We start from the raw sequence: 26,381 nt of genomic DNA, 5'->3' as shown, positions 1-26,381 counted from the left end.
TTCTGCGTCCAGATTACTTTTACGCATAGTATAATAAATAAAACATTAGACGTCAATGAGAGCAAACATTTGTGATGAGCACCTATTCTTAACGGAGCCCACAAACAGAGAACTTCACCAACACGATTAAAGTTGCTGCAAAAGTATCCGCATGTAATTGTCCGGACGGGGAAGAAAAAGCAGTCTAGAATATTATTAACTAACTAACCCTATGGACTATAGAACCTGGAGGTTCAATGTTGCGTTCAGAAAAACTCTCCACTGACTTCTATCCTTAGTCAACTGGATCCAGTTTCTACTTTATATTCCTATTTATGTGAGATCAATCTTAATATTGCTCCCATCTGCGCCTGATCGTTTTCCGATTGATCTTCCTGTTAAGACTTTGAAAGCATTCCTACTTTCTTCCATCCTGGCTACATGACCTGCCCACCTGAGCCTCCTGGACTTAATTATCGTAACAATGTTTGGTAAACTGTTTAAATTATGTAGTTCCTCGTTATGAAGTTTCCGCCATTCCCCATTTTCGTTCCTCTTGGGCTTGAATATTATTATTATTATTATTATTATTATTATTATTATTATTATTATTATTATTATTATTATTATTATTATTATTATTATTATTATTATTATTTTGTCTCTCATTAGCGGAAGCCATTTACGCATTGCTTTATGCACACCTGACATATAGAGCACTAAATTGGAAAGAAAATGACACATCACAAAATGGCGTCTTACTTTTGTATGTCTTCTATTTAATACCTGTAGATAGATAATGTTTGTATTTTGTAACCAGCTTAACTGAATGGTCTGTAGTAATCAAGAACTATATCAACGTTACAGTTGTCACTGACGATATTAAACTTGTACTTTCGTATGTGAATTTCAAACTAATTAATAAACACTATTGTAATATGGATTGAATCTTAGACTGTCTTATTATCAAATGTCGATACCATTACTTCTCGCCTTCTGTTTTGACGTATGGATAAGAAACGTGGATGCTAATTAAGTCAGACATTTCGCCGTGTGTACACACCAAACAACGAAGAGTGATACGATGTATGCTATGAAGAATCACTCGCAAATGTAGGAAAAGAATCACATGGGTCAGAAAGATAACAGGAGTTATGTGCAGGAGAAAATAAAGGTATTAAGTGAAAATGAAGTGTAATGAAATCTTTCAGTGTAACGTTCCATGATTACGCCTGTTAGGCTAATTGAGACGAATGGTTTAAGCAAGTGAATGATGATGGAATAATTGCTGGAATGAAAAAGTGGGAGGAAATGGGAGTACCCGAGAAAACCCACGAATACGATGTTGTCCACCACAAACTTACTTGACTGGCGATCGAACTAGGGACCTCACGTACTAAACATTCCACCACTGAGCCACCGTTCTCCCCTAACGGTAATAAAGTGGCAGTGGGTCGAACATAGGTATTGCAAACACAAACGATAACAGGTGATCTTTCACACCTACCATATCTGTTGGAATACAACTTTTTATTTTCCACTCAGAACCACTTCCTTCTAATTATCTCCGATGGTGTTTTCCTTTTCAGTTTTTTTCCTAATTGATTTTGCTTCTCTAATCTCCATACCTATGTTTCTGTCCCATGTAGTTCAGTAATACACACAAATAATTGTACGAGTCCTTTCACGACTAACAATCTTGCCTTATTTTGTATGTCTGTTCTGTCCAAAAAAGCAGGCTTTAATTCACTTACTCTAACATATTAGATGGCGCCACTAAGCAAGTACATCAGGAGTAGGATGGTCAAATAATTTCAATCTGGATATATGGAAAAATGGAAATCATGGAATTGGTGTGAACGGATAATAATGAAAAGATGAAATGAAGTCTTTTAAGTTTTACGTAGGACGGTTATGCCGAGTAGGCTAAAGGAGACGGTGATGATGAGAAATGAGTGAAATGATGGAATGAAGAAAGTGGGAGGAAACGGGAAAACCCCGAAAAAACCCACGCACACGGTGTTTGTCCACCACTAACCCTACCTGGCGCTAACTGGGATCGAACTAGGGACCTAAATCACCAGCGGTGAACGCTCTACCACTGAGACACCGCGGCTCTAGATTAGTAATTGGATTTGATTAGAGTTGCCCAATGAGACGAGATGACTTAGAGCTTTTCCAGTGATTGATGGGTTTCAGGAGACAGCCGGAGAGTAATTTCCGCCCGGAGCTCACTCCTCGTAGTCATATTTCTGCTCATGCTGAATTTGTGTTAATTATATATTCAGAGTACTGTTTTCATTGGAAGACCGTTTGTTGGAAGACCCTTCCGGGAGTAATCTTCTTACAGCTCACAGCAGGGAAATACATAGTTCCGAGACGAGACATCACTTTCACAGCACCTTTTCGAGACAAAACAGCATCAAATCTCTCGTATGTAACCTTAGATTGGATATTACATGTAAGTTATAAATATCTTATGACTTACTTGTAGTCACTTGCTTATATAACCAATATTTTTCTAACATGAAGTTGCTCTGACTTCTTATAATATCGAATTCTTGATTCTTGATAGTATTTAACAAACAATGAACTAAAATATATACCGTATATATATAAGGATTATGAAATAAGATTATATTCATTGCATAGTAAGATTATGTGCGTACTGAATTTCTGTTATTCTATTTTTGTTCCGTAGGTGATTAAACTTAAAAACGCGTTTGCCGTTGACGTCACGAAATGTTGCACCTAGCAACGCTGGTGGTTTGGCTTCTTTGCAATTAAGATTTCTGCATCGGCTGCAGGAGGAGACAGGAGTTGTCTGAAAGGTAAGTCAAAGTCTAACAGCTTCATGTTCTAACATTCATCTAAGGAACGAGAGAGAATGTAACCGATCAAGTACATCTTTTCTATGTTTAGCAGTGGCGGTTCGTGAGAGAAATCACAATGGTAAAAATTAAAGTTTTATTGCTTCAAATTAGGGGAAGGAACTTTACCCAATGTCTGAGTCTTGTGTATAAAAATTAGGATATTAGGTATTTTTTCAACGCCTAGTTTGAAGCAATGAATCTATTTTTTTCACCGGTGTGACTCCCTTTACGAACCGCCACTGAATGCTAGCCCATTATGGTTAGTATTTGCTACTGTATTATTCACAGAGCCAATGGGGATATAGTAACTACAATGTCGATAAGAGAATAATTTTAAATGTGTAAGCATAGTGCTAATAAATAAGTAGTACTAATGTAAGTTAGAAAGAAAGTCAAAGTACTTTGACAGAGAATTAAACTGAACATTCAAAACGAAGTGATACAGAAACGCACTATTCGCTTGAATTACTGGTAGAGCACTGTACCTAGGTACATTCGATAATCAACAACAGTAGAAAGCGAACATTGGTCGTGAAAAAGTCAAGCAGCTTCAGCATTTGGTAACTTACTAAAAGAGTTGTCGGACATTTCCCACTCCATACTATGTGTTGGACCGGCTGTGAATGGTAGAAGCATATCAGAAGGGTATAGGAGAGCTCAGTATCTGGTAATGACGTTTGAGCAAGGGCGTATCGTGGGCCTACTTGAGGTCAGATGATCGTTCCATAGAATCGGACAACACGTCGCATAGAAAATGTTCACGGTGCATCAATGTTCGTGCATTGATGCGAGAAAAGTGTACACGCACGTCAGTCATGTTCCGAACAGCAGTGGTACAGATGCCTTCCTGGCCATGTACAAACGACGGGCTATAATTGTGGATCTTATGACACCTGCATCATATACAGTATATGAATTACTGGAGCATTTGAGATATGAACTAGGACTATATGTAATCATTCGGTGACGCAAGACTGTGAACACGTGGATCGCTCGCCAGATTTCCCTTTACGTCTAGCCACCTTATTGCCAACCTCTAAGAGCGTCGCGAAAAAAGCAGTTAGTGAGACATAAGGTGCATCATTGTACTTAGTGATGAGAACCAAGTCTGCCTCGCTTCAAATTGTGGTCATTTCTAAGTGAGACATCGATCAGGTGAGAAGCGTCTTCTGTAGTGTATACATGATCAGTTCACCAAAGACATGCTTCCTAGTATAGGGGCTAGTACAATAATCTTCCCCTCCGGTGTTTCTACAGGGAATTTACCAGAGCATCAAACATCCAGATCATCGAAACCGCTCTGTTGCTGTTTCTGACCAACAGTGAAATGTGATCTTTCGACACACCAGTGTCTTTCCACATACCACTCATGTTAGTCAATGAATTCTCCAAGGAACGCGTCACCCCCTCTGGTCTGCACGACTGATTGAACATGAATTGGTTCGATTGGATGGCTGTGGTCTAATCGGCAACGCCCGCGCCGGTGACAAACCTTCATCAACTGTATTACCAGGTAAGAAGCGTGAAGCTCAATTTCTGAGCATGGCTTCCAACACCTCTGTGTCCGTCTCCATGTAAGAGTATAGACTTGCGTTGAAACTAGCAGGGTACATAATGTACTGACATGGAATAGGTAATGCCATACCCTGCTCGTTCTGTCCATAGGTGTAGAATAATGTGAGTATTCATGTATAGTGTACAACGTATAGAGTGTATAATACATTTTTATTTACATGGGACCATGATTTCTGATTGTTGGTTTCTTTCATATTGTATCAGTATCAATGTCTATTAATGACATGCCTGAAACTACTCGTGAAGAATCTGTCATCACGACTGATATTAAAAGTTAACACGTTTCTGCCGTATGCATGTGCCAAGGATAAACGTAGACAGACAAAAATATTAAATAAAGAAATTGTTGAGGAAAACATTTAATCCAAAAAGACATTGCAGATATTAGCCTTTATATAGATTTTCACCTTTATTAATCAACGTTAATTGCAACAACAAAAGATTCTGCCGGTGGCATGATTCTGTAATTCAGATTTCTTCAGTGGTGTGAAGGGCCTTTAGTATAAGAGTTGACCTGGCATAATGATCGGCCTCACCCATTAACTGTACCGGGTTCAGGACCTTGTTGCGTTTCAGAGCTCACGTTAATAGGACCTGTGCTTCATAACTGCGGTGTTGTACAAATATGCAAAACCCAAAAACTCAACAAAAACAAGTTTACTCACATAATAGAATACAGGAGATATTGTATGAAAAGATAACATAATTTATGGAACATCCTAATTAAGGAGCATTATTACAGTTTTTTTTTTTAAGGACACAGTCAATAATATAAACTAAATATTAAGACTTTAATGTAGCGGAATCCATGCAAATTTCTTAGAAAATAATAATTAATTGGAATAGAGAAGAAGTAAGTGCTATATTCTTTCATTATAATTCATTAAGAAGTAATAAAAAATTACTTCAGACTTCTGCTCTCATTTCATCTCCATCCTGGTAAACATAAATCTTCTGTAAATTGAAACAAATTAGTCTATATAAAGTGTAATTTATCTAGCAAGAATTAAAGGATGAATTTAAAATAAAGAAAAAAAAAGCAATTGTATAAGTAGTAATAATATTGCTTTTGTAATTAGAAAACTGTAAAGAGCTCTTGAAATCTATAATCTTTTAGAAATATGTCGTTGTTATTGAAATTAATGAGATGAATAATAACGAATTTTGTATATACTAATAGGATTTTCAGGCTGTTAATGAAAGAGGAGGAACTGCTTTGTCTGTCTTATTGATAATTCCATATTTACATTTGTATGTGTGTGTGTGTGTGTCTGTACTCTCTCTCTCTCTCTCGCTTCGTACAGCTGATCTATATTTTGTAATAATTTTGCCTGGCTGCATCGTCTGCTTTGGCTAAATTAAAAATAACTAAGTTAAGTCTGTTAAAAGCGAATTTCGTTATAGTGTTAAAAGTGATGGGGAAAGAAAATAATTCGGTAGAAAAGAAAGGAAAAAAAAACATTCCTCAGATTTCTAAAGAAATTACAAAATGAGGGAGAAAGGAACAAGAACCAAGCAATTTTTTAAAAATATTTTTTTTCCAGAGAAGAGTATGGGACTATGCTCCTTTCAGATAAACTTTTTTTTTTTTTTTTTGTATAAATCTTGACGGCTGCCACAGAGATAAATTAAAACTCATTTCCTGTTGAAGTGTGTTTACAAGTGGTATTAATTCAATCTTTTTTTCTTTTCTTTTTAGTAAATACACTTTTTTCATTAAAAAAAAAAACAAATTCTAGTTCACTTTTAATTATGTAAATTGGTATCAGACAAGACTGCATCATCCGTTTTTTTCTTCGTTATAATTTAAACATACATTTTAATTACTTTTTTGTCTTGAAGTTTGTGTAACTTGAATAAGTTTAATTTTTGATCTTTAAAAAATTCTCTGACACCTTTTGTTGCCAGCTGCAGAAATTAAATATTACGTAACAGATGTAATTCATTTATAACTAAGTATTCTTTAAAACGTACTGCGTATTGTTAAAATATTTAAGTTAATAATATTAAAACAACTTAAACTTAATTTGAGAGGGGAAAAATTTAAAAAAAATGGACAGTATACTTTCAAGAACAAAAAATATGCAACATATCTAATAGCATTAATTAGATACATAGAGAGTTACACTCTTTTTTCTAATTATATACACTGGTACAAGCGGAGTGAAGTTTTAAGAAGAGGGTGGGAAACTGTAGATTCACGTCTCGTGTAATCTTGGTGCTGAAATAAGGGCTCAAAGCTTAAAAGCAATCGACCGAACAATAAGTGGTTTCGAGGATATTTCTCACGTTAATTTGTTACTAGTAGGTGAAGTAAGTGGAGTTAGCTCCCTTCCCCTCCCCTCAAAAATTTAGTGGCCAACGATCTTTCAAAATTTTGCCCAGAAAACATTGTATTTATAACTATAGTAATTATACCTTCCTAAAGTAAACCTGCAACGAGGAATGCAACATTGCTTATAAACAATCATTTTTCAAGGTACCAACAGTGCGATTTAATCGAAAACAGTAACAAGTATAAAAAATCCTAAAGAGTATGGTCTCTTTTCGAAAGTTACCTAGAATTATGTCAACCTAACAGTGTGTGTTTGTATAAGGAATAAACAAACGAGCATTTGACATAAGAATAACAGTTGTCCTTGTTCTTCGCACGGGGAAAATAAGATTTAATGGATCCCACGCGTACGTTCACGTATGTGGCTGGTCGTGGTACTCTTCGTGCATTATCGAGAAATTTACAGGAAATCCGAGATGTGGACATCTTAATATGATAATAATGTAACTTCCATTTCATCTCCTTCCAAGTAGAATTTCAAAATAATAATAATAATAATAATAATAATAATAATAATAATAATAATAATAATAATAATAATAATAATAATAATAATAATAATAATAATAATAATAATCTGTCCATATCAGGGAATACCTTAAGTTAGAGACATGAAATTTGGCATTAAGACTGTTCATTTAAAAGTAAACACGTATTGCAGAGTTTGTTGATATTTGATCTAGGTAAGGAACAGCAGTCACCTTTTTTCTAACTTCCTAAATCAAGTATCAAAAAACGTTTATTCACGCGATATCGTACATTAAATGAAAAGCTTAAATGACATGTCTCTAAATTTAAGGGATTCCGAGATACGGATATCTTATTACAGAAATTGTTACTCTTAGTTTCCTCCCGCTCCTTCCACGTTGAATTTCTCAAAATCCTTCCTTAGTGGTATCTTACATCACAAATCCCTTGTACTGTCCAGATTTCATGTTCTAGTTTAAGCAGTTTGGCCTGGGTGTTGATTAGTTTTAGTCAGTCCGGACTTCTTTAGAGAGAGGTTATAGAGGACGGTTGGCTGCGTTAGAGAAACATCTATACCAAAATATACTTGTGTTTGTGCAAGAGAGGTGTCAAAGCAAAAGAGAATGAAAAACCGAAGATAGAAAGAATAACATAAAAAGAATTACTGATTAAAAGATAGAAAAGTTAAAACGAAAATAAAGGGGAAAAAAGAGAGAAGGAAAATGGTGAAACCAACTTTGTTTCAAAAGAGAAAAAAAGATAGAATGAGGTAGTTTGTTCCATACAAATTGAAAGACGAAAAAGTTGGTCACTTTTTACTAAGTTATTCAATTTCCCCTTCCTATGCTTTTCTTCTTCTCCATTACTGTGTTCCTGTTCCAACTAACTTCCTTGTTATCTGAAAACCCAAGATTTTCCTAACTTTTCTTCTTCTCCTAAATTTTACCGCACTTTCTTAACTAGAAGGTAGGTAGGTATGCATGATAGGAGTGCTTAAAATTCTACTCCAGTGCCTATTAATGCAACCCTATATTTGGTGATAAGCGCTCTTACTTTCTTCCGAAGTACGTGGTAAGGAATAGGCCATTTTTTATTTTAGCTATTAAAAATGCAGAAAAGTACGTATATTTTATTCTTCTGTTGTCTATCTCATGTAATTTTTCCCCTCTCGCTTTTCTCATAATCTCTTCTTACACAAGGGATTCTGAGCAAATGGATAGGATTAACTTTTTTTTTAATATCTATTTTGCTATGGAAGAAATGCCTTTAGATACTGACTGCCCGTAATAACCGTAGCAAGGAGGAGTGCCAATGACTTAGTAAAGCCTAAATACAAATGGAATGATGGAACGGTAATATAAGTAACTGACAAGTCAAAAAATACAGTTTCAAAAGTGAGTTTGAATTTTTGTGTTTCGAGACTATTTAACACTGAGGGTATGAAGAACAGGATATATTGGTAAAGTGGACTTGAATTTGACTATTTGACAGGTGAACATCTGGTGTATTTTGGACTAGTGCTGCATACGTGTTTAGTGTACGAGGTCCAGGTTCTATTTCCAGTGAGAGCAGAGAAATTTGATTGCATTACAGTTGTTTGAATTCCACCACAAACTGAGTTCCACGTCGTGTATAGTCTAGGTGCTGAAAGGGGACAGTGAACCTCAACAAATACTATTTCATCTCCAAGGATTACAGGATCCACAATTTGAAAAGTGGAGGTCTCATATTGCCATCTTTTGCCATATAGGGTCTACTAGTAAAATGTGATGTGTCAGTGCCAGACATGTTATGAGTTGATACGTCGTCTTCCTTGGCTGATCTCGTCCAGTTACTCCGTTCTTTGTCTTTCATGTCCGGTTGTTATGTGTAGGTTTAACGCCCTTTCTTCAACACCGAAGCTCTATGAGACGTGGATCTAAGTTTAATGTGGAATTCAAACCCCTGTAATATGTCAAATACTCTCCCACCAGGAATCGAACTCGATATTTCATGCTCCAAAAGTGCGCATGCTAGCTACTAGACTAGCCAATTAGACTTTCTACCGTGTTCGGATCTTCCTTCAGTTTCACGGTCCTGTTTTTTGATAAAATTACAATATATCACTGATGTGTATGATGCCTTTGTATCACTGTTGGATCACAATCTCTGTAAGAGGAGAAATATTTTGATATTGACAAATTGAATGTTATTGAAATAACGACTTGACAGTGTATTTTAATTGATTTTGTATCTTCTCTTTTTTATCCATGAAACAAGCAGCATTCTACTCCACCATAACGTAACATTTCTTTTTTAATTTTCATCTTTCCGTTTTACAATACTAATAAAAGGGTTACCTACAAGGGAAAAAAGCTGTATGACAAAAGCTTAAAAATGGATCATTAAAATTTTAGGAGAATCTAAAGAAACTTAGTTGAAACTAATGAGAAATTAAAAAGGTATGGAAATAAATAATTTTTGCACCAATATCCTACCTTTTATTCAAATCTATATTCAAAGTCAGAGCCCTTCAATGTAAGTTCAATGTATTTTTTTTGAAGGGATCATATGAGAAGTGCATTCTTTATTTTTGGTTATTTGAAAAATGCATATAATACATTTTTTTATCCTGTATTCTGGGACCGTATCCACGGGGGTCTAGGGGAGCCGGGCCCACGCAAAATTTTTACTGGCCCCCGTAATTTTTTTACGGTAGGCTTGCAAATGAACTATAATATGTTTGGATCGGACCCCCCCTAACTTCTACCTCCCCCCTACACTGTTGGGCTGGCTACGGACCTGCTGTATCCTGTGACTCTCACTTGCAACTATCAACTATCAATGCTGAGTGGCTCGGTAAAGTTACTGAAAGAGTTTGAACGTCACAACACTGTGATTTTGTTTATAACAGATTCACTCTTACGGAGGTTGAAGATTAGCTATTGGAACTCTTGTCTGGGGAATAAGGAAAGTGCATATAACATTTTTTTTCTTTCTTTTCTTTCATATTAAAATTTATTTAAAGAAGCTAATTTTGAAAGAAGCAGATAGCGAGTGCAATTTCAATGCAGAATACAATCTGGTTGAACAATATGAAGTGTTTCTGTCTACATAAAGTTGGGCGGGCCATCATTGAGAAAGACAGAAGCACCTAATGTCGCATGTAAAAGCTTTAATGTCTTATTTTAATCATACAGACAAAAAGGTGGAAACCTTGAATGTCACGTTTCCTTCACAAAAGATCTTAATTAAATTTTATCTTGTTCCATGCCTCATTTTTTGTTATATATATAAAAAAGATTCGCAAGTTCTTTACTACTACTATTGCTACTAATACTACTACTATCTACATAACGTTCTACGTAATCTATTCTTTTCTTTCAATTCTCTCTCTCTCTCTCTCTCTCTGTCTCCTACCTCTCTTTTTCTTGTGTCTTCTTTTGCGAACTCGTCTGTATTCAACGTAAAAGAAAGTTCTGAAGACGCCTTTCCTGCTTGTTAAGTGACCTGCAAAGCGCTAGGCACAAAGGCCCGCTTACATGATGAAGGAGAACTTGTTTCGGTGAACGGATCCTTCTGTCAAAAGAACTGTTCCCGTGTCTCTCTCTCTCTTTTCTTTATATCCATTTCTCCTGAAACTTACTCTTTCAGTATATAATTTGTTTCATTTCCCCACAAAGTTTACTTTAACTTGTATGTCTTAGTAGTGTTTGTTTCAAACTTTACACAAAAAGAGCAAAGCAAATCAGTACAATATTATTTATCATTGTCACTTTTTCTTTCCTGGAGTGAAGTATAATACTGCAGTCGTCTGTACCTGTGACATGTCACTGTTTAATCGGATTCGATTCTTACGTATTTTACTTAGACCTATATAGAAAATCATTATGTAAGGTTCACCGAAATGGAAGTAATTAATTTTACGTAAAGAAACATGCCTTTCAGGATACACAAACTTAATTTAGTTTCACAAATAACCTTACTGCAAGATTAAACATAATGGGAAGAAGTACTTTATGAAAATTAGTACTTGCAAAATACTGCTAATTCGAACTGAGCCTGGCAAGAGATAAGCCACCGGAAAGGGGTAATTTTGTAGCTTCATTAGGAATTTCCGTCCTGGGAAGTGGCTTCGAGAAGAAATTCCTCCAGCACCATATTTCCGTTCATGTTAATATGAAAATGAAATAAACGAAATCTTTAAGTTTTACGTCCCACGATTATGCCGGCTAGGCTAAAGAAGAGGGTGATGATGAAAAATGAATGAAATGGTATAATGCAGAGAGTGGAAGGAAACGGGAGAACCCCGAGAAAACCCACGTACAGGCGTTTGTCCATCACAAAGCTCACGTGGCGCGAGCTGAGATCGAACCAAGGACCCCATGCACCAGAGGTGAACGCTCTACCACTGAGCCGCCGCGGCCCTTTCATGTTAATGTGTGTTACCAATATTTTCATAGTAGTATTTATCTCCTCCATGTCTGAAAGTTCCCCTCCCTGTAGAAAGCTATTGAAATCACTACTGTTCGTATATCACGAGCCTTTCCTACTACCATTCACTAATATCGTTTTCATAATGTATTTACTCGTTCATTAGTCATTTAAGAAGATGTGTCACATTACGCGTAATAATGTACTTTATTATCAATACATCATTGATATTGTGAAATTATTATGAAAAGGAAACGCAGTGTTGTAAAAAAAAAAAAAAAAAAAAAAAAACTAGCCACTCATCACCTCTCTTTGAAAAGTCCTGTACTCTTACTTACGGTGTTAAGAAAATAAAATTAGACACCTATCACCTCTATTTGAAAAGCTCTGCACTCTTACTTACAGATGTTGTTTTAAAAAAACTATCCGCTTATCACTTCTCTTTGAAAATCCCTGCACTCTTACCTACAAATGTTGTTTAAAAAAAAACTAGCCACCTATCACCTCTCTTTGAAAAACCCTGCTCTTTTATCCACAGATTATGTTTTTTAAAAAACTAGCCACCTATCACCTCTCTTGTTTTTAACTATCTAATTCATATTAGTTTTGCTATATTCAATAACTTACACTAAAATACAAATGCTGAGCAAAGCTACATTTTATTATAAAATAATAAATGTGACAGTTTCGGATATCTAACATGTCCTTCTTCAGACACTATCAAATTAAATGAAAATTCATATATATCTCTTTGAAAAGCCTTCACTCTTACCTACAGACGTTATTGTTTAAAAACCTAGCTACCCATCACATCTCTTTGAAAAGCCCTGCACTCTTACCTACAGATATTTAGAAAAAAAAAAAAAAAAAAAAAACTAGCCGCTTATCACCTCTCTTTGAAAAACCCTGCACTTTTATCCACAGATTATGTTTTTTAAAAAACTAGCCACCTATCACCTCTCTTGTTTTTAACTATCTAATTCATATTAGTTTTGCTATATTCAATAACTTACACTAAAATACAAATGCTGAGCAAAGCTACATTTTATTATAAAATAATAAAATAATAAATGTGACAGTTTCGGATATCTAACATGTCCTTCTTCAGACACTATCAAATTAAATGAAAATTCATATATATCTCTTTGAAAAGCCTTCACTCTTACCTACAGACGTTATCGTTTAAAAACCTAGCTACCCATCACATCTCTTTGAAAAGCCCTGCACTCTTACCTACAGATATTTAGAAAAAAAAAAACTAGCCACCTATCACCTCTCTTTGAAAAACCCTGCACTTTTATCCACAGATTATGTTTTTTAAAAAACTAGCCACCTATCACCTCTCTTGTTTTTAACTATCTAATTCATATTAGTTTTGCTATATTCAATAACTTACACTAAAATACAAATGCTGAGCAAAGCTACATTTTATTATAAAATAATAAAATAATAAATGTGACAGTTTCGGATATCTAACATGTCCTTCTTCAGACACTATCAAATTAAATGAAAATTCATATATATCTCTTTGAAAAGCCTTCACTCTTACCTACAGACGTTATTGTTTAAAAACCTAGCTACCCATCACATCTCTTTGAAAAGCCCTGCACTCTTACCTAGAGGTGGATTTAAATCAAACAACTGTGGATTTCCTTTGGCCAGTAGAGCAATTATTGTTATTAAGATTATACATATAATAACTTTTGTATTCGAGAACAGTGAATACTGATACAGTGTAACGCAGACTAAATCGTCGGCCAATGATTCAGTAAGACTGTATACTAGGCTATGACTTCACCTACTTACATCGTAAGTCGATAGAATACCTGTATATTATACATGCACTTTAAATACAGATACTCGTATAATGTACGGTATGTTTTTAATACATATTTGAATAAAATCACGTAGCTCAGAAGTTTTATTTAAGTGCACTTGTTAATTAGTCCAAAGCTAATTGTTCTTCAGAAACAAGACAGAGCTCCTTTTGTCACCCACATTAGGATTATTCAAGCTAAGGTAGTAGTGATGTTATCAAGCCTATTGACTTAAATTCTTCTGAGCATATTTTGAATTTACGATTAGATTTAGTTGTCAAAAATTTAATTTTGGAAGAGTTAATACTAGACGAGTCTTTACTAAATGTGGGGGGTGTGGTGACTCAGTGGTAGGAAGCTTACTTCTAGTTTGTAGGGTCCCTGGTTCGGTTACAGGCCAAGTAAGTTTATGGTGAACATCGTGTCCGTGGGTTTTTTCAGGATACTCCCGTTTCTTCCCACTTTCTCATTCCACCAATTTTTTCATTATCGTTCACTTGCCTTAATCATCGTCTCCCTTCGCATAAAACACATTACACTGAGAAAAATCCGTTCTGCGGACAGTGATATATTGTACAAATATACGGAATTCTGTTGCTTACTACAGAAATCAGTATGAGCATACGTAATCCGTATGCTACATAGGCACTGCCCTTAGATGTTACATCATGGCGTTGCAGGATGTCTGATATCTAACAGTCTTCTACGTACATATATGTATATTACCTTCGTTAGCTATATGAAAACGAACTCTTTGAGTTTTACGTCCCACGATTATGCCGGTTAGGCTAAAGGAGACGATGATGATGAGTAATGAATGAAATGGTGGAACGAAGAAAGTGGGAGGAAATGGGAGAACCCCGAGGAAACCCATGCACACGGTGTTTGTCCACCACAAAGTCCACTTGGCGGGGGCTGGGATCGAACCCAAGCACCCGAGGTGAACGCTCTACCACTGAGCCACCACGGTTACCTAGTTAGCTATATGTTATATACGTCTATTTGTATGAGAAAACCTGACTGTCTATGTTGTTTCATACGGAAAGTACTCATAGATGGAACACTTATACAGAATATATTATAAAACATGCTTTTTCAGTTATACGTTTCCTGTACATTAAATCCGAAAACTACAGGATTTATAAATGTAACATACGATTTTACGTATGTCATATACGATTTTTTTCTCAGTGTATATTTGGAAATACCTATAACTAGTCCATAAAGAGGGTGTTAAAAGTGTTCATATTGACAGGTAAATAAGACAATAAACTCCAGAACTTGCTCGGATAGGAAACACATGCGCTAGAATATAATATGATATTACATATACTCTAAAACTACCCATGAAGGTTTACCCTGATGCGTACCATCTAGTTCAACTCAATGAAATCTCACAATTGGTAAATGTTTCTTCTTTGGACTGTTTTAATTACTGTTTTTGTTGTTTGTTAATAGTAATGTATTTTCGAGCAGATCACATAAAGATCGGAAGAGAACATCTTGTTTAGAAACCAACATAATATATTTTTTAAAAAAGAAAAAAATACCAGTCCTACAGTTCACAAAGCAGTGTGAAATAATGTTTGTTGACGTTTGTTAAGATGTGGTGTTTTTATTTGGAATAGGATTTTACAGCTTTTGTACACGTATAAATTGTTTATAGGCATAGACAGAACAATCGGATAAAGATAGCATAAGGGGAAACTATCAGCAAAATTTAAGACACGGAAGGATGGGAAGGGAAAGATGATTTAAGGAAAGGAGGTAGAGAGAGAGAGAAAGAAGAAAAGGTATTCTCTGGAGACGATTTGGCTCGGTTTGGTACGGCACGGTATTGAGAATATCGACCCAGGTCTTTTTTAGTGTGACGTCATAACAAGCAGCATACAGTGTTTCTCTCTCTTTCTATATATATATTTTTTTTTCTAATTTTTTAAAAGTTCTTCTTCTCTTATTCTTTTCTCTTTTCGTTCTCAATTACATTCTCTTCTCTTTCGCGTTTTTTCCCCCCAATAATATTTCCAGTTCCTCTTTCTGCCATTTTCTTTAAGAGAGAATGAAAAAAAAAGAATAAAATAAATTGCTGAAGGGGTCTCACCTATTTGTCTTTATAGACGGCCACTTAATAGATATTGGCTGCCTTGTCCGCTTCTAGAAAGAGCTTTTCTAAAGCTTTTTTGTTTGTGATATTGTGGATAACATTCTTTACTACTTTGAAAAAAAAAAAAAAATGCGTGAATGATCTTTTGTATGAATTCACCTTTATTATGATACTGCCCTTCTCAGTATTTATCACAAAATTTTACTGTATTTTCAATGTTATGTGTGGACATTTTAATCACCAGTGACAGTATTTTCTATAAAAATTATAGTTACTAAAATTAATCTGATTAAAAAAAAAACAGCCACTTGGCGTAACAGCCCATCTTGAGGGTCTGAGCCACTCCAACGCCATCTGTCAGCAATCGGCTAAACTATGTCCAGCTTAGGGACGGGTACGTTGTCAGTTACGGTGTCACAAACCAGCGTATTAGGAGTTTTCTAGCTCTATAGTGGCTGTCACGTCTTTCATTCACGTGACTCCTCAGTTTGCTGCACGACGCTGAGTGGACGCCGAAAATTGGGAAGCACCGGCCAGGAATCGAACCCGGGACCAACGCTCTAACGACTAGACTACGACGTCCTCTTAAAATTAACGTGTAACGTGATAATTAGAAATGTATCAAAAGATGCACTTAGTTATACACTCATTTTAGTGCATTAAATGAAGAATTGTTATGTTTTTGATGCGCTTGTTATATTTTCACTGTTTTTTTATATTTTTAAAAAGCAGAAAGCAAAACATAAAGAAAGAAAACGAAAAAAGATAGAGGGACTAGAAATATTTTTGTAACCTCTATTATTTATTTCACCTGTCAGTAGATTTTTGTTTATTGAATATTATCTATTTCAATCCCAGCCAATTAAGAGTTAGTGATTTTGGCAGACCCGGAATCACTTTTTTTTTTTTTTTTCAATTCCATGTATAGTCATAGATATTTTTCAGTTCAACGCTCTACGGTTATGCTCCGACGAAAACGGAGACGGTGATGATAATGAATTGTATGGTAGAACAAAGAAGACTGGAGGAAACAGAAGATTGTCCACCACAAAGCTCAGTTGGCGCGAGCTGGAGACAAACCAGGGACACTATGAATCAGAGTTATACGCTCCTATTACTAAAGCACCGTGAACTCAACAGTCACTAATGATCTATGTAAGTTAATATCAACAATGAATCCAACAAAGGTATTGATAGTTTAAGCAGAAGGTATAACTGAATGAACATTCAAAAACAATATTTAGTGTATTTGTTAACAAATATTGTTTTTACATTTAACACACACACACTCAAATATATATAAAATTTATTTGATTATCACAGGCAGTCGCCGACTAACGACCTATCCCACTTACATCTGACCGCACTCAGTGTTCGTAGCTTTCCTTAAGAGGCCTCATCCCGGCGAAATTAAAATACCGCTAATTTTACAGTAATTATGTGATATCTTCAATTAGATAATAGGTAATCGAAATGTGGAACAGGAGCGCCCTAGACAATATTATTTTGCGTGAGGTACAAGTCACCTAGTAGCTTTCCGTTTTCGGCCGTTTAGAAACGCGAAAATAAATGCCGATTTTCAAAATGGGTGGAAATCGAAAGCAGATAGATAAGTGAGTCGTGATAATGGTATCTCATGTAAAATGATATTGTCTAGGACGCTCTTGTTCCACATTTTGATTATCTTTTATCTATTTGAAGATATCACATAATTACTGCATAATTAGAGTAATTTTAATTTCGCCGGGATGAGGACTCTTAAGAAATTTCCCTTTTCCTTATCAAATTTTCCCTAGTTTGTTGAGTGTCCAATTCTTATGACAGAAGTTATTTGATTATGATTAATTTAGCTATATTAAAGGAAGTGCCCACCACTTTGTTTTATTCATGTGCTTTGTGCTTCTATGTTTTTTACTTTTTTCTTTAATTTTTCTTTACCAAAAAAAAAAAAAAAAATACACATAAATACACCCAGCTAAGAATCGGGTGCAAATTATGTTACTTTGAACACACACAACAGATAAAACTATGGCTATTTTATTGGTTTATTTCTAACGAAGAAAGAAAAATTTAAGCATTTACATTGGTCAGTCAGTCAGTCAGGCAAGAATTTCCCTGGATTTTCACGTACCAAAAATTCCCTTTTCCCTTTTTGCTAAATTTACCTACGAAATTTCCCTAGATTAGGAAAAATTCGCTTAGGGAAATTTCCTGAAACTGCGAACACTGACCGCACTTACAAGTGGTTGTACAGGTTAGATTAGGTAGTTATTACTATCAACTACCTATATGAGAAATAATACATAATAATAGATATGTCACCAATATATAACAACTATTGCTATTAAGATTATACTTCTATAGAAATTTTAATATAGTAATTTAAAAATATATAATCAATTGGAAATATTAATATAATAAAAAAAAACACGAAAGGAGGAATCTAACTTATTTTCACAACATTCGAAACACACAGCTTACTTTCTTTATTCGAACTTAGATATAATTGGACGTAGTGCATAATTCGAACAAAAGCTTATTCCCCTTGGAAACTCTATTGAAAAATTATGTTAAAAGTCGTGAGTACATTGAACTTGTGAACCTCTTGTTTGGATAATTTCAAGAATTTATAGACAATATATATCTATATATATATTAGTGCTGTACAAATTGCAAACAACATGATTCTGTAAGTTCCACTTTTTTTTTTTTTTTTTTTTTTTGTTTGTTTGTTATACAAAGGCAGTCGTACTGAAGAGTGACACAAATACATAATTCATTTGATAATGATAAAGAACATGAAGTCGAGATAAGTGATGAACTAAAGGAAGATCAAGTGCTAACCTTATTTCAAGCTTTCCGAAATAGTTGAAAATTTAATATATATATATATATATATATATATATATATATATATATATATATATATATATATATATATATATATATATATAGAGAGAGAGAGAGAGAGAGAGAGAGAGAATGGCAATCAAATGTTACTAATAACGCACGATAAAGGAAATTGAAGATTTTGTTGACCATGTAGTCTAAAAGCAATCAAATCAAAGTCAAAGAAAGACAGATTGCGAGTTTCTTTAAATGGGAATAGATTATTAACGTCCTTACTCGTGTATGTGGTTTTGTGTGTTAATTCAGTGCTTAAATGTCTTCCGTGGTTCGTGTGGCTCAAATTATGAAATGAAATATTTAAGTTTTACGTCCCATAATTATGCCCTTTTTAGGCTAATGAAGACGATTATTAGGGCAAGTGAAAAATGATGGAAGAAGTGGTGGAATGAGAAAGTGGAGGAAACGGGAGTACCCTGAGAAAAACCCACGGACATGATGTTGTCCACCACAAACTTATTTAATCGGGGATCGAACCAGGGACTCCAAGCACCAAAGGTAAACGCTCTACCACTGAGTCACCGGCTCAATGTATGCGCAAGTACATGTCGTTTGTCTGATTGTATTATATGATCATGAAAATAATATGCTGCCATAAAGATAAAGTTATTATATTACATGCTAATTATTGTTTTCACATATAGTAGCTGTGTTTATTCGCTTGATTTTAGTCAGTTTCAAAAATGCATATTTTTGGATATTTAGAATTTTAGATAATTCCACTTCCTGTTTCGTGTTCCTTTCGAATTATAAAGAGTCCACTGTTCAGTTCATTCATAAAATAACAAAAACACCACGCACAATAGGAAAATTTACAATGCGCATAGAAGATAATACCCATTATTTATATATAAAATACAAGCTGGCATATTACTGTGTATCGTATTTAGTTTCCTAACATATTTATTTATTTCCGAAATAATTGAATTGTGAATATAGTGTGTACTATTTTCATGGTTTATTAACGCCATGAACATTACGTTACGCTATCATATGTATACGTATATATGTATAAAGCCCTTTTCAAACAACAGTTAATGTTTTTGTTTTCCTATTGGTAGACAGACCGTGGTGTGAAAATATTTACATGTATAAATAATATAATTCACTATTTTGCTGAGTGCGAATTGTATGTACTGTGGCGTGTATTATGTATGGTCCAAGAGTAAGTTATTGTTCACTTCTACAGCGTTGGAATAACCGTCTAATAATGTGTTTTGATACACTTGCTGCTCATAACGATTAACGTAATCGTAAATAAAATAACTGTTTTTCAAGCGAGGAGAGAAGAGCGAGCGAATGAGTAAATACCAATTGTGCTACACAAGTTGGGTAAAAAGGATTGCCAACTTTGGAAATCAGTGTTGTCAGTGAAATATAAAACTTACATTAATGAACAGCACTATGTATTTGTCTTGCTTTGTGTAATTGGCTAACTTGGGTCAGAATAACAACAATAAAAAAGAGTAAATTCTTAATATGTGGTTATTTTTCTTTTTGCTACCAATATTAAAAATAACATTAGTGGCTTATAGAAAAGGGGGATCGGTTTTCAACCTTTCTTTTCTACCAGATATTATGAAAATATAAACAACCCATATCAAGATGTGAATACACGAAATATGCCTATTCTGAAACAATATGACTGTGTGTCCTTGAGTGAACGTGAATGTATTTACTTTAGAATGCTTGGCCACTTCTACGGAGACTCGAATATGGGACCATTCGTACTAAAGACATGTACGTTTACAGTACTACGTGGAAACATTATAGTGTATGAACGGTATGTGTAGAACTTTTCTCCATAGAGCAGTAATGGGCAAACTATCCGGCCCGTGATATGATTCCTATTCTGATAAATGAAGACATTGGTTACAATTGTTGTTGCCATTTATATACAGATTTCCTACGACCGACATTAGTGTTGAACAGGGTTGGCAAAAACCATGGTTTTTATTGAAAAAACCAAAAACTCGTTTTTTTTCTGGTTTAAACCTTTTTTGTGTGTGTGGTTTAAACCAGGTTTTTTTTGGTTTAAATAATTTGCTCTACGTATTTATATCACATACGCACAGAAATAAGTTTGTTTCGGCGTGGTGTTATTATGCAACAACCGAGTTATGCTGGAAGGGGTCACATAAGCTTAAAAAGCGGAATCCAAACAGCTTCTCGGCTTACATCCGAGAGAAATTGTCCTCCATTTGAACTCGAAACCGGGATTAATTGGCCACAAATGCGATACGTCTTCCGACTCACTCATGAAGGACTCCTGATAAAAATACGTTGCACTGATCTTTACATACTTGTTAATATAATTGTCAAGAGTCGTTTCAGAAGGACAAGGAGATAAATAGTTGCACAAGTGAAACCATTATACAGAATTACATATGGACAATTTCAAAGTACTGCAGAGTACAGAAAAACTAATTTAGTCGAAGTTAGTTCACTACGACTTTTGTTAGTTCAAGTTAAAAAACACAACGACTTAATTTGCATATCGGTAAGAAAAGTGAATAAAGATACGAATTATTTTAGTCCACTTTGGCTCTGACCCATTTATACATAAATAGATACCAAAGATACTTCTGATTTCAATATATGCCTCGTGGGGTTTGTATGACCCCCCCTCCTAAAAAAGAACGGCATTTCGATGTATTTTATCAATAGTAAACATTATTGAAACGAAACAATATTTAGAATTTTTCTTTGATTGCAATTGAATAACAATAACAACGAACTATTAAAAAATCACAAAAGAAACATTCAAAAACATAAAAAAAAACAAAAGTTGCTTTTCTAGTATAATCTCTTTGAGTAATGAATGGGGAATGTAGGTCTGAATATAATACAAATAATATACGGGAGTGAAACGTGATAACCCACAAATGTGTGTTCATCAAGATTTTACGAACTTTACACTTTTACGAACATTTTTCGTCTTTTGGTTTAAACCAGCCACCCTGGTGTTGAACCCATATTTTTGAGGATCATGAGTTGATTGGTGACAGTTCTGATGCCCTTTAAGCTCAAGTTGAGTACCCAGCGCAGTTAAGACGCCCATAGAACACCTTGGGGAAATGCAAGGAGAGTGAGATATAAAACAATCGAAAACGACAGATATTAAGTGTCGAATCTGCAGTTTTTGTGGTCGCTGAGATGAAGATTTACACTCGCAATGTCATTTTAATTCTATGTTCAGTTCTATTAGCACCCTTAAAGTGACCCCAAGAAGTAGGAGTTAGAAGGAGTGACATGTAAAAATAATGCAAAACAACTAATATTAGTGTGCAATTCATAGTTTCCGGCGGTGCTGAAATAAATAGTGATGAGTCCCATTTCGTTTAAGCCAAGTCCAGCTCCATCGGCAGTGGGTGGGAGAGGTGAAAAATAAAATGTCAAAAATGACAGATTTGTATCAAATTCATAGTTTTCGGGGTTGGGAAAACGGCTGACCCGTTTGAAATGGTTTTCAGAAGAAAAATACTACTCACTTTAAGTTTCTTTTTTCTTTTTTTTTTTAAATCAAATTAATTTGATTAAAATTGTATTTTGTGGGTGTAGGATGTTTGAATATTATGCCAAACGTAGAGTATCTTCTGTATTGAAATGAATATCCTACGGGGGGGGGGGAGGAGATTCGAATATTTCTCATAAATCTAATCTTCCGTGCGAAAAACAGGTATTTCATCTAGTATTTCTATATAAGCTATTAGAACTTGTATAATCATATTGTTTGTATAATCTGTACCTATTTGAGACTCTGAACTACCAGGGTCTGATAACCAAATCACTTGATTTTTTTTTTCTGTCTTTTATCGACTAATATTCAATCTAGATGTCTATAGGGGCAGACCTCGGGAACCACTTGTAATTTGCTGGCCACAGTTTGAGATACACTGGTCTATAGTTTTAGAAATTTGTTGCGACCGATGTGAAGACAAATATCTGCGTGAACATAGGTGCTGTATGTGCAGCCTCAATCCTTTTGCGATATAAAATAATTTACACTATATTCAGGAGAAGAAAAAACACTATATTGTATTCAAGAATGATCTTAGGCAAATAGTTTCCCCATGTATGATCTTTAAGCAAAAAATTCTAGGTTCTTTTTCCTTGTAATTTCTTCCGTTGTCGTTTTCTAGTTTCTTGACTGCCTTTTTCTTTCAGCATATTTTTCAAAAGCTCAAAAAGTCAGACTATATAGCTCGTCTTTTTTCACTTTAAAAAAAAAAAAACACTTGATCCTTTTAGAATTGGACGTCTTTTTACTCAGACTGTTATCCAGAAAGAAGAAAAGTTGTACAAAGTTGCTAAGAGGAGGATTTTTTTTTTAAAAAAAAAGTTCACACCCTTCATAGTTTCTTTTACGTTTTTCTCTTGTCCCTTTTTTTTACTTCCTTTTTAACACATTGAGCGCCATGTGTATCAAAAATTATACACACCGATTTTCCTTTCTGGGCCGTGTGCATCAGTTTTTATACACAGTAGAGACTACTGTCTGGCCACAGGAAAATCACGTGGTGTACCCTCCCGGGCCAAGTTGACCTTGAGAAAGGTCATGCATTGTTATGCTCACTGACAATTTTTTTCCCTGCAAAGCTTAATAGTTTTCAATTGTTGACAAATTTTAATGCGTGTATCAGAAATTATACACGCGGCCCAAAACAACTAAGTTTCATTCAAGGTTTTGTTTTGACGTAAACATTTACCATATTTTTGTCGCTCGTGTCATTTGTTTCTTTCAATAGACCTACAGTATAGTGCCCTCGAGTCAAAATGTCTAGAAAAGCAATATGTGACAGAGAAATTGAGTCCATTTTGATGGACTCTGACGCTGAAGATCTAGATGTGAATAGTTCAGAAGATGAAAATTCTGATTTGTTAGTGGACTCTGATCTCGATCCGGAGTGGCTTCCTGAAGCAGCTGATGGTTCAAACAGTTCTTTTGACTAGGCTGGTGAGGGTATGGCAATTTCCGACATAGCGTTTAGTTACACAATTGAAACCAATACGGATCCGACTAGTGAAAGTACTATGTCAGTGTCGCAAGGAGTAAATGTACCTGATAATCCACCATCTTCACAAGAAGACAGTGTACCGGATTCGAATCTGTTAGAGACAAATTTGGAAAACATTTCGTGGAGTGACCCTAGTGACAATCACCCTGTTTTTATATTTACTGGAAAAAGTGGTATGAACCGTACAATTAGTGGTATTTTGGCTCTTGCTGATCCGATAGATTACTACGAGTTGTTCATCGATCCTGAAATACTCAAGATTATGGTTGATCAAACTAATTTGTATGCGATGCAACAAATCCAAAAGATGGACGATGTTTCTCCTAACGCAAGGATACACGATTGGACACCTACAGATATAACGGAGATGCGTAAATTCGTAGGACTTCTTGGTTGGATGGGACTAGTTAAGCTTCGTAATCTGAGAGACTATTGGAGCGGAAGTAAACTCTACAATCTGCCATTGCCCAGATCAGTCATGTCCAGAAATAGGTTCGAGCTTCTGCTGAAGTTTTGGCATTTTGCCAACAATGAAGAAGCCCAAGGAAATCGACTTCACAAAATGCAGGATATCATAGACAAAATAGTAAAGAAATATCAGAATGTGTATACACCTGGGCAAAAAATATGTGTGGATGAAACTATGATACCTTGGAGAGGTCGGTTAAAATTTCGACAGTACCTACCAGGAAAACGCCATAAATATGGCATAAAGGTTTTCAAACTGTGTACTTCAAAGGGATATACATGGAATCTATCCTTTTATGCAGGAAAAGAGAAACAAAAAGATATGTCTGTTCCAGAAAGTGTTGTAATGAAACTAATAGACTGACTCTTAGGTGAAGGACGTGTACTTTGTACAGACAATTACTACACATCCATCCCACTCGCTTATCGTCTCCTCCAATCTAAAACTCATTTGATTGGAACTTTGAGGTCAAACAGAAAACATATCCCGAAACAAGTCCTTGATGCTAAATTGAAACAGGGAGAAACAGTTGGAAAAGAGACTCTAGATGGAGTGACAGTGTTGAAGTGGAATCACAATAGAGATGTTTTGATGTGTTCGACTGTACACTCCGCAAATGATCACGTGATCAAAACTTCTAGAGGTAAAGAAATTCAGAAGCCAAAGTGCGTCGTGGATTATAACGAAGGGAAGGCATCAATCGATGTCAGTGATAAGATGGCAACTTACGGAACAGCTTTGAGGCGCTGCACAAAATGGTATAGAAAGGCTGTATTAGAAATTATTTGGGGAACAAGTCTTGTTAATGCGTACTGTTTGTACAATGAAAACACAAGAAACGCAGATCTATCGATTAAAGAATTTCATGAGTCAGTTCTGGAGAGCATGTTAGGTTTGACTGAATCGGTGATCACCCAGCGTTCCACAAGAAGACAGCATCACCTGATTGACAAGTATGATGCAGGAAACCCATCGAAAAAGGTTAGAGGAAGGTGTGTTTCTTGTTATAAGAGACATGGCAGAAAAGGATCGACAACACAAGGGAAGAGAAAGTATGCGACTCAAGTATCAACAGTTTGTGATACATGTGAAAATAATCCGTTTCTGTGCAAGGAGTGTTTCAATTCTAGCCACTAGGAACCCTAAAGTGCTCAACATCTTTGTGTTAAGTGTAAGTTTATCAATTTAAGATGAAAACAATGTGGGAAACTTAAAATAACAGAACAAATGATGATGAAAGAAAGTAGATTTTGAATATTCATATTTACACTCATAAAGTTCTTTTACCGCGACGTTTATGTTTGACGAGAGTGTAACTCGACTGATTTGAATTCAGCTGTTAATGAATTTCAAACTCTGCGCGTAGTAAATACAAAGGTTGTACATTCATTAATATTTGAATCCAAAGCGGTCTTATTGTTCCTCTCGTTAAAAGCTGACCTGTAAATAACAATTAATAAACTTTATAAACAATTGAAACACTCCACCGAGCAATGCTGTTGGAGACATTTGGAAATGTGTTGAAATATCAATGGAATTATCCTTATTGATAATGAATGGCATATAACAAATATCTCAATCCTCTATTTTGAATGACATTTCGAAGGAAATTAGAAAAACAATCCATCTGTTATGTTACTCGATGCCAATCATATTTTACAAGCATAATTCCACTGCGATTTCAACACATTTCAAATGTTCTTAGCAACGTTGTTCGGTGGAATCATCACAATCTGAAAAGTGAATATTGTAAATTTATCACATAATATAAAAATAGTTGTTATAGATTTTTAGAAATGACACTAAAAGTAAAAAAAAAAACTATTGTATTTGTTTTTCTGAATAATACATATGTAAGAAATAAAGGTATAAATACAATGATTTTCATCACTTATATTTTTGACAAATATACCATATAGGCTGAACCCAAGAGTGCGGGCAGACTCTCACGGGGTATAGTAGTTGGAAACAACTCGCTATAGAAATCTACGTGTGTGTATGTTCACATACAAGGGGACAGAAAAAAGTCTTCACTGTGTATCAAAAATGATACACGAAGCCCCGGAAGGAAAATCAATGTGTATCAATCCAGATACACACGGCCTGAACGTGTAACCTTCTCAAAGACATTTTGGCCCAAAAGGGTGAACCAGCAGACCTTCCTTCGGCGCTCAATGTGTTAAATAAGTATGTAATATAAGAAGTGGAGCCAACTGTTTCTTCTTCTGCTTTGACTCCGAAGTGTTAAAAAGTTGTTAACGTAAAAAGAAGGAAAAGTACTGTACTTATTCCGTTTTCCTAGCTAGTGTAGTATAAGGATCCTACTTAATACCATGTTGGTGTCTGTGTTGGCCTGCTTCTTTCAGTTTTTCTTCCCTTGGCGGCGCAGCAAGAGACTTTTGCTGCAACATTTATCGTTCCCT

The 26,381-nt window shown here is 35.1% G+C and overlaps 1 protein-coding gene across 3 annotated transcripts in view; it reads left to right on the top strand.

Moving 5' to 3' along the window:
• The window catches only part of LOC145692944 (uncharacterized), a 729,891-nt gene that overhangs the window by 225,581 nt on the left and 477,929 nt on the right, over positions 1-26,381 (top strand). For all 3 annotated transcript variants that reach the window (XM_081768533.1, XM_081768531.1, XM_081768529.1), the window contains exon 2: positions 2,681-2,810. The gene's annotated coding sequence lies outside the window, so the exon portion shown is untranslated. The remainder of the gene's footprint in view (positions 1-2,680; positions 2,811-26,381) is intronic.

This window comes from Thermobia domestica, chromosome 8, assembly GCF_964235325.1.
Source record: "Thermobia domestica chromosome 8, izTheDome1.hap1.1, whole genome shotgun sequence".
Taxonomy (NCBI): Eukaryota; Metazoa; Arthropoda; class Insecta; order Zygentoma; family Lepismatidae; genus Thermobia; species Thermobia domestica.
This window is presented reverse-complemented; position numbering and strand designations above follow the sequence as displayed.